Here is an 8011-nt window from a genome sequence, read left to right on the forward strand (position 1 = left end):
ATCAGGAGATGAGAGGTTTGTAAGGTTTTACATGGTAATTTTTTGTATGTTGCCCAATCTGAGACTTTTAAAACATTTTTGAAAGAAAAAATTAAGAGGATGTACGTTTCCAAGAAGCTATTAGAAAAAGAGTCGTTTCTCAGAAATTAAAATTATTGAAACTAATAATTTATTATTTGTTAGAGGTATATTATTGCCAACACCAATCTATATATATAAAAAATTGTATATAATTTTCGTTTTTCTTTCTTATTAGAAATTTATTTAAATAACATTAATGATACTTAAAATACAAAAAGAAAGAACATTTTATGTGAAAAAAAAAATTAATTTTTTATAGTACTTTTGTATGTTATATGTCAATGTATAGCTATTTGAATGATTACTAAGATTAAAATAAGTTTAGAAAATTAAATACAGACATAAAATGTTATTTTACTTTTGTATACTATCAATAGTTGTTTTAGGAAAATGTATTGAATTTATAAAAAAAAATATTTAACAATATGGATACAATTCTTAATCAAAATAAATAAATTAAAACTAATCAAAAATGTCGTTCTAAGTTTCTAAAAATTAATAACCTAAAGTGAAAAAAAGTTGTAAAGAATAATCAATTATTATTTGTCACACTAAATTTGTTAGTATTCCACCTTTAATCACACTAAAGTATTTTTTTTCGTTTGTTAAATGTATATATATTACCAACACCATAAATGATACTCAAAAAAAAAAAAATTTGAGTTAAAAAATAAAAATAAATTATTATAGTATATTTGCATAATATTTTTCATGATGGTAAGAAAGAGAGTTAACTTGATCTTGGAGTGAAGGTAAAAGAGGCAGAACTGTCACGTTTTAGGAGAAAACGATTTCGACATAGCAAATCGTACGCAAAGGTAATGAAATTTCGTCGAGTTATACATAAGCCTTTCAACTAGATGTTCCTTCTTACGGAATTGGATTTGAGTTAATAATGGAAGAGTTATCTGCAGTTTCGTGAGATGCTTCGTCTCAGACGCTAACTGAGAACAGCGGGAATTGTAAGTGCGATCATGGACTCGTCTGTTATCCTTTCAACATAAGTTTTTATGAGAAGCTTTGTGATGTCTAGGGCTAGTTTTCCACCAGAGGGATTTGGAATTTAACGGTTGGTTTTAGATTTAGGGTTACATCTTTAAGACTGAAGGTTTCTGTTATTTCTGTCAATTTTGTTTCAAGGTCATTTTGGTTGTGTGATTCGTTGTAGGGTGTTTCTCGGCTGTTGCAGAAGCGAGGAGCGTCTCTCCTAGTTGTATTTATTGTTAGAATCAGTTTGATAAGTTGAATGTGTGACCATAAGCTTATTTGAGTGATTGGGTTGTATGACTTGGTTTATGTGATGATGTGTAGGTGTGGTGAATGTGTTATGGGATGTTTTGTTCAATGGCTTGTTTGTTATGTTTTATTTGTGGTTGTACTCTTGATTTGCTTGTGTGTATAGCTCGTAGATGGGAGGATCGCCTCACTGGGTATTTCTGGTAATACTCACGCATCTCATTGTATTTATGGTGCAGGTAATATGTAGCATGAAATCATGGCGATGAAAAAGAGAATGATATAGGGTCTAGGGTGTATTATTGGTCATGTTATTTATGTTGGAACCCCGTTTAGAAGCATGTTAGGTTGATGGTTTTTATTGGTTTTAATTGATATGATATTTATATTAAATTAGAGTTTGTTTGGTTTATCTTCCGATGTGCATGTTTATTTGTTGTTGGTTTATTATTTGGATTATAATTAAATATTATGAGTATTTAATTATATTATTATTATTAAAAAACGGATCAAGTTGTTTTAGTATATTTCATAACAAAGTATTCAAATAGGACATACATGAGACATAATATTCTTTTTCTTTTTTTTGGGTCAAAACATAAGACATAATTTTCATCCATCAAAAAATATGTTACTAAATCATAATCTTGACTTAATATGTGTTGCTATTTCTTCTCAATAATTTTTTCTTTTATAAAAAGGTTAATAAGCCAAAAGCAAAGAAATCAAAACTGTGTAACCTCTTTGTAAAGCCAAATGTTGATTTTTGTTAGCTGTTAGGATTAGTTTTTGTAACCACCAAAAATAGATTATAACCAATATTTCTAACCGCTTTCCCCAACCGTGATATCAAACCGCTTTCTCCAAACGATTTGTTGATTGGTGATTATTGGAAGGTTTGTTTGCAAACAACACGTTTGGTTGCTTCTAATCATACTCAATACGACCATTAATAAGATATCTATTATTCTAGTGCTCTAATTCTCATCGTCAAAATCGTCTTGATCCTTTTTCTTGATACCAAAAGACACCTTTCGTCAACCGCTTTTATATTAATCTACTTGGTTTAAATTTGTTCCAGTATTAGATTTATATCAAGTTTTTTTTTTTTTTTTTTTTAAAATTTTTCTATCATGGTCGTCGAGTCGTTAGTTTTTTAATCAAAACTGTTAATCCGTTATTTATATTTAGTAACTTAAAAAAATAGACAACAGACGAAATAATGAATTACATTAGTTATATTTAATAATCAATGTTATGGATGAAAATAATGAAGATGAGAAGTTTTATAAAAAGGTTGAAAGTAATCATTTGATATGATTTTATCAAAATAGAAAAATGGTAACAAGAAAGCCTAGATCTAGCTGGCACAATATGAGTTTCATAACGTATGAAAGATCACGTAAAATTTCATACGGACGTCCCAGTTTTGAACATGTTTTAACTAGGTTTTATGCTGATTCTGCTGATACTCCTCCATCCGTTCAGTTCTAAAATGCTGTTAGCATGATTGACTTGGACGAACTAATGGACAATCAAGTAATCTTACTCTAACAGAAGGTGATGCCTCTCCAAAAAGCCACTAAGAATCATATGGGGTTAATCAGGTTTGATGGATACCCAAAAACTTGGCAAGCTGTCGGTTATGTAATGGACATGATATTATCATATTTTGATTATGAGTTTGATGAAATATTTGATTATATATTTGATGAAATATATTTGATACGAGTATTTAATTTATTTTTGATATAAAAAACGAGAAAAAAATGGTGAAAAAATATATTTATTTATTTATCAAAATAATAATTCCTATATATATATCAATTTATTAATTTGAATTTATCAAATCTTAGTTTTTCTAATAATTATAATACTGTATGAACTAAAAATAATATTCAGATATAATGTAAACTTATGCATAATGAAACTTAAAATGGAGATAATTTTATTTTATAGTTTATCGAATATAAGATATTAATATTATAGATAATTTTAATTAATACTGAAAACTATGAAAATTTTGGTTTATCTCGAAAATATTAGCTACTTACTAAAAATATGTGTGTCATGTTGAAGAGAAAAAGTTTTTTTTTTTTTTACAATCGAGAAAAAGTTTCTTATGTAGTTCTTTACTACGAATAGATTCTAAAGAAACTTATGTTCAAAGTTAATAATTTTTTACTTTTTTTTTTTAATTATGTGTCTCTAACTTGAAGTGTTTTTAATCTCTGAACCTCAAGTGGTTTTAATCAAAGAAAATAGTAATGATTTAGCAGCTCATGAAATAATTCATGCTTTAAAAATCAAAGATTAATAACATGCAAAATAATTCCTGCTTTAAAAATCAAAGATTAACATGCAAAACCAGTGGCGGACCCACGTTATGGATGGTGGTGGCAAGTGCCATCAGTAACTATTGAAATACATAAAAGTGTTACACTAAATTTAACTATTAAAGTGGCAAAATGGGGCTAGATTCCCCCGAAATTTCCTTGAGGTAAGGTGTTCGACTCCTTTTATGTGTCGAGTTTTCCCCTACTAGTATTTTATTCCGGAAGGTTCCGGGATAAATAGTGCGTTGCGCATATTTTTTGAGACATCTGGAGAGTTCTGGGATGAATAGTGCGTTGCACACGTTTTTCGAGACATCCGAAGAGTTCCGAGATGAATAGTGTGTTGCGCACGTTTTTCAAGACATCCGAAGAGTTCCAGGATGAATAGTGCGTTGCGCATGTTTTTCTAGGTCTAAAACGGGAGTTTTGCGTGTTTTGCACGTTTCCCGAGACGCGAGAAGTGGAGATAGCCTCAAAATTAGGGTTTTCCTTGTTACCCCAGTCAACGCGCTGGTCTCCCCATATATATATATATATATATATATGTTTCCTTGACTTCTCTTTTATTTTTAACCTTCTACTCTCTTCCAAAAAGGTAAACTTCTTTCTCTCCCTCTTATCTCTTTATTTTCGATTTTTAGCTTGTGTGGTCCATGGTCTCGCCGGTCATGGCTTCTCGCCGCCTGCCATAGTCTCTTCGCCGGTCACGCTCGGTCCTCCGTACGCCGCCAGCCGTTCTCCGGCTGCCCAGCCCTTCTCGTTGTGTTGCAGCCTCCTTCTCGCCAGATCTGGCCAAAACCGTGAGGCGTCTCGGTCCAGACATCGTTTGTTCCCGCGCCTCCACTTGTATCCACGCCGCCGTGCTCTCCTACTCCCTAGGGCGTGGATCGACCTGCCACGATCCTGATCAGTAGACCGTGACGCGTCTCGGCCCTGCTGCTGTTGCCGCGGCATGCTCGAGACTTGCAGGAGAGCCTTGGCTTTGAATGGAGAAGTGGGACCATGTGGTGTGCTAAGGGCGAAGACGTGCTGATCTTGCAATGGTTAGCGTGCTCATGGCTTGTTTGTTGTTGCGGCATGCTCGCGATCAGAGTGTTGGTATCATGGTGCAAGATTGCAAGGTCGTGACGCGTTGGTACGCTTTAGACTCTCTCTAGCGTTCTAGTTCAAGAGCAAGTTCGAGGCGGGGTCTCGGTCTGGTGACGGTTCGTGCGATGTTCGGTGGTGAGGTGGTGAGATCGAGGCTTTTGGCGGCGAGGTGGCGCGCAGGTCTATATACGGGGATGTGCTCAATGATGCGTTTGCGAGATACGCAGAGTGGCTTGTTGGCGTGTTCGTACTAGGGAGATGGTGAGATGGTCGTCGTTCGGGGGTGCGCTCGTTGTTCGGCGAGATGGGGTATATGTTGGCGAGATGGATGATGGCGAGTACGGAGGCGAGGTCACGCTCGTAGCGAGGTCGAGGTTGTGTTGAACCTGAGATGGCGCGCTTGAGTTGAGGAGATTGAGTGGCCGAGGTCAAGTTGATTGCTTGCATACGAGATACGATGGCAAAGTCAAAATCGCGGCTTGCTCGAGATTCTGGTGAGCCCAAGGATCGTGGCGAGGACGCCGTTATGGGATATGCTTGAGAGATCGTACGACACCTGGCGAGATGGCGTGTTCGCGAGATAAGGCAGTTCGCAGTGCATGAGACAGTTTGTGGTACGCAGTACGCAAGACGCGGTTTACGAGACAATACGCGAGATGTGGTACGCCAGATGCAGTATGCAGTTTGCTATTCGCAAGACATAGTACACAGGACGTTGAACGCGGGGCGTGACACAGTGCGCGATACACAGTACGCAGATAATTTGGGTATGCCCGATCTGTCTTGAATACTACGGCGTTTTAGGTGTGGTTTGTCGCTCCCATACTAACCGGTTGCTTGGTTGGTTTTGCCAGGTCTTGCGCCATGGCTTTGGGAGACGACGTATTCGGTGATGTTCCTGAGGAGCTTGGAGATGACAAGTACAACTTGCTAGAGGGAGGTTTTGATGAGACTAGACTTGACTGTCCTTCCTAGTGGAATCCGACGGAGGGGGAAGGCGTCCTACCGGATCTTACGGAGGAGGATGTTCGGAACCTCGAGGACATGTTTCCTACGGATAACCAAAACCTCAGTCTGATAATCAACATTGCGGGAAGGTTCTCGTGTACGAGGAGTGTACTTGCTCAGAGCGTGCCCCTAGATCACTTGTCGCCGGCCTTTCTGCAAGAGACGGGACTTCAAGACGTTGCAAAGATCGTGCTAGAACCACTAGAACAATCCCTCAGACAGGGGACGATTAGCGCATTTCCCGTGATGTGGGGAAGACCCTGAGTGACAGCAAGTCCATAGATCGCATATTTGACCTCTACCAAATGCCACACAACCTGCAGCTTGTGTTGCCGAGCATCGATGAGCGTCCGTGGGACTGCCCTGCGGGTCACCTTTGCGTGTATGAATACTTTTTTACGGAGTGCGGCTTGTGGTTTCCGATCCTAGAGTTTTTGACGAGTTACTGCGCGCGTCGGGGAATCGCATTCTCGCAGTTGTCGATCTCCACCATCCGGAACGCGTTGGGACTTACGATAATTGGTGCCACGAAGGGAATCACGATCAATTCTGACCTCTTTGAGCTTGTTACGAAATTCATGCACGACCGTACGGGGCTATGCAGTGCTCGCTGTACGCTAGGTCTCACGATCACGCGCGGCCAGAAGAGTAACATCCACAGTTGGCGGAGACAGTTTTCTTCGTGGAAATAAACAAGATTTCGGTTGAAGATCCGGACATGACTTGTCCTCCTGCCGGGAATTTGACTCCCGGTAGTCGTCGCTGGGTTGGGTGCTTGTTCTTTTAGTTTTTGATTCTGTTTACTGACCGTACCTCTTTTATATTTGCAGGTAATCCTCTATTTTCAGCTGCGTGTGATTTGGATATCGTTGACAAAGCTGCCGGTTTTCTTGTGAGTGGGACTTTGTGGTGGTCGTACGTCTTTTCGCACTTCGTGACTTGTAAGTTTAGAATTTTTGCTTGCCTTCGTCTCAAGACTTGTGTGCTCTCGTATCTTACGCTTATATTCATTCTGCAGGTTCGCGGACTGGTTTGCAAATGGGAGATTACCCGATGCCATGCTATGCCGATTTGTTTGATGGTGAGGATGCGCTAGTTGTCGCGATCGAGGTTGTTGCACCCAACGCCGAGGTCAGCATGGAGGTCGTCACCGTGGAGCATGAGGATGGCGAGATGCCTGTTCTGCTGAAGTTGTTGCGGCCCGTGTTGCGAAGAAGCCTCCTTCGGCGTCCCGTGGGAAAGCTCCAGCAGCTAGTGGTGGTGATCGTTCCCGGAAGAGGGCGTCACGCTCGAGTCCACGAAGTGATGCTGGAGGATGGTCGCGTGGGCGTCGATCACTCGTTTTCCTTTCGCTACGACGTGAAAGATCATACATTCTCTGGCAATTCACAGGCTTACGCGGACCTAGCCAGCAAAATTCATGGTGACTTCGTCCCCCTTCCTGCTCCTGGCGATTTGGTTTGTCCAACCACGTATGAGGAGTGTGTTCATCGGCAGTTTCAAGTTAGAGTATGTTTCTTCAGTTTGCTTTGGTTTGCATGTTACTTAATCATAATACAGTTGTTTCCCTTCAACTTTTAGGCAATGAGCTGGACAAACCTTCTCACTGGCGACTACGAGGACAAGGTGCATGCATCTAGGAGGGAGACCACGCTTGCTCAGGATGCGTTTGTTCAGGCTGAGCGATTGAGGAAAGAGAATGCGACGCTCGTCAAGGAGCTGACGTCTTCTCTTAAGCAGTCCCAACGAATGCTCACTTCCGAGTCGGAGCGACTTAGGAAGGCGAGGGATGAGCGCGGAGAGCAGGAGCGCGCAAAGGCTGTTGTCGTGATTGGGGCGCATCAAGAGCGTATTGACCGTTTGAGGACACACGTGATTGCAACGCGCGAGAGACAGCCCCATTTACTCACTCTTAGCCAAGTGACCGGGACTAGGCAGTGTCTACTGATGATGATCAACAGGAATGTTACTATTCACGAAGATAGGATGGTGCGTCTTGCTGCTAGCGAAGAGGAGTTCCAATCGAAAGTGAACAGAGTTGTGGTGCCACCGCTTCCTGATGATGATCTAGAGCCATTCCCGGAGGCTGCTGACGGAGGTGCCGACGATGCTGCTAACGAGTGATATGTCCTTGTGTTATTGCTTGTTGTTCTTGCTTTTGGATTTATTTTCATGTCGTTGCGAACTCGATTATTGATTTCTCTTGTATTTTTTATTACAAACTTGGTTGCTTTTGCTTTTTTATTGATGATCTTTGCGCA

This window comes from Camelina sativa, chromosome 12, assembly GCF_000633955.1.
Source record: "Camelina sativa cultivar DH55 chromosome 12, Cs, whole genome shotgun sequence".
NCBI classification, from domain to species: Eukaryota; Viridiplantae; Streptophyta; class Magnoliopsida; order Brassicales; family Brassicaceae; genus Camelina; species Camelina sativa.